The 2,541-nt window shown below is 39.5% G+C and overlaps 1 pseudogene; it reads left to right on the forward strand.

Moving 5' to 3' along the window:
* The first annotated feature begins 2,061 nt into the window (after positions 1 to 2,061).
* Positions 2,062 to 2,220, forward strand: LOC118678074 (annotated as a pseudogene).
* Positions 2,221 to 2,541: the final 321 nt, after the last annotated feature.

The following is a 2,541-nucleotide window of genomic DNA, read 5'->3' on the forward strand; positions in this document are numbered from 1 at the left end:
ATTCCAAAACTCAATCAGGAAGAATCTAAAAATCTCAATAGGCCAATAACTATTGAAGAAATTGAAGCAGTAATCAAAAAGCTTCCAGCAAACAAAAGCCCATGGCCACAGGGCTTCACAGGGGAGTTTTACCAAACATTCAAGGAAGAACTAAAACCTAGCCTCCTCAGACTAGTACAGAAAATTCAAGAGGAAGGAACACTTCCAAGCTCATTCTATGAAGCCAGCATCACCCTAATACCAAAACCAGGTAAAGACAACACAATGAAAGAGAATTACAGGCCAATATCTCTCATGAACATAGATGCCAAAATCCTTAACAAAATCTTAGCAAATCGGATCCAGCAGTACATCAGATAGATCATACAGCCTGACCAAGTAGGTTTTATCCCAGGGATGCAAGGATGGTGCAATATCTGCTAATCAATAAATGTGATACATCACATAAACAAATTCCCCAGTCATCACTCCCTGCTCTGTTTCCCAGGCTCCCCAAAAACAGCCTTCCCCTACAGGCTCTGCGAGTGACCCCAACTGGGTAATCCCATGCCCTGAGTTCAACAATCAAACGCACAGATTTAAGAGGAAGTGTAAAAACAAGAGCCTGGGAAGCTGTGCAAACTCGCAGGGCTCCACCTTCCAGATCTGCGTGGAGTCTCTACGCGTGCTCTGGCCCCTGGCACCAAGTAGCCAGCAGACTGGCAAAATCTGAGGCTGCCCCTTTGCATCCAGTCCAACTATGGGCTTATTTTTAGTGTTCCCTTCTGCCAGCAGCCTTGCGGGAACCCTTCCACACTCGCAGATCATGCTGACCCCAAGGGCCTCGGACTTTGTGGGGTGCAGATTCCCCCCCCCGCCCCCACACCCGTTCCACTCTCCAACCTGAATTGCAAACCACACCTTTGGGGGAAGTCTTTCTGTGGGGAGAAGCAGGGCTCCTCTGAGTTCACGTAGTCGCGCTGCTTGAGAGCCATTGCTTCTGGGTTAGTAGCCAATCTCTGGATGCCAGTAACAGCCACTCAAGATGGTGCAGTCTCCATGGCTGAGCCTGTGCACCCGGAGAGGTTTCAGCCTCAAACTCTAACTGTTCCCTTTTTCTAGGAGTTCTCTGTCTTTCCTGGCTGCAGACTGTCTCTCAGCTGAATCTCCTCTGCTTATTCGGGCTGTATGTTACCCGTTTCAGCTGCTCGCCCTTATCTGCTCCAGGACGAGGCACCGACACATCCGTCTAAACCTCCGCCATTTTTCTCAACCCCATGGAATTTAAAACTAAAAGTTTAGATGAATTAAAAAAAAAGAAAACTTCAAATCATTTCATTAGAATCTTCCATTCTTAATAAAAAGGTAATTGGTCAAGGCTAAAATGGGAAGTTGGGTTTCCAACAAGTAAACCACTATTCCTTTTTCTTTTGCTTTCATGTTTGTAAGCATAATTGCACTCAAGGTATACATGTGTATAAATAAATGACCATTAACAAAAAGATTGGCTCTTCTTTTATGTAAAAGGATAAAAACCATCTAGCCAAATGCAGGGCATGAACAGATATCACATGCATGTTTTTATGTCTTGAAATTTTATTACGGTCTTACAATAAAAAACAGATCAACATAAGACTGTAGAAAACAACCCCTCCCCCGCCCCCAAAAAAGGATTCAAAGATTATGTGGAACTAAGTTGATCTCCAAGGGGGTGGGGAATAATATATGTAGCAATTTCTATAATTATTTCTTGTCTTGGAACATTTTTATAAGCTACTCACTGGCAACAAGGTAATCCATAAGTCTGAGCTGAACTGGAACATTGGGCATGTTTTTCATGGGAGATTGAACAATTTCTGGCTTGCACCTGTAGGTGATATGTACATTACCCTTAAAGGTCCGATTAATAGAGTCCATTTGTAATCACTAAAACAACCTTCTATAAATTTAAATTTTTGTTTTCGAACATCTTTGGGGGCATTCAGGTATATACAGCATGAGTTTATAATTAGTCTGACATTTCTAGACACAATTAACTTGCAGCTTTAAATACTTGATTTACATATGTAAATATCATTCCTCATCGCTTCTCGGCCTTTTGGCTAAGATCAAGTGTAGTATCTGTTCTTATCAGTTTAATATCATTCCTCACTGACAATTCTTAATCTTTCTTTGGAAAATGTAATTTCATCAGAAGTCACTCTCTGGTGGTTATTCATTTAATTCTCCTTATGACTATACATTCACACTTGTGAAATTCAGGAGATCTTTTCTTTTTAAATTTTATTTTATTTCTTAATCACTAAAAAAATTGCTAAGCAATGGGTTTTCTGGCCTAGTAGTCTCACTATATGACTTTAAGATATAAATATAAACTTTTCAAATCTCTAAAAAATTATCAAATTAATTTTATTTTAAAGATTTCTTTTGCACATTTTCTAATCTTTTAATTTTCTCACGAAACACACCTTCATTAGTTTATGTATTAGATCTTTTAAAATATGAATATTAGCAAATAACTTGTGAAGTTATTTTTAATATGGTAATAAAAAATTCAGATCA

This window comes from Myotis myotis, unplaced genomic scaffold (genome assembly GCF_014108235.1).
Source record: "Myotis myotis isolate mMyoMyo1 unplaced genomic scaffold, mMyoMyo1.p scaffold_m19_p_2, whole genome shotgun sequence".
NCBI classification, from domain to species: domain Eukaryota; kingdom Metazoa; phylum Chordata; class Mammalia; order Chiroptera; family Vespertilionidae; genus Myotis; species Myotis myotis.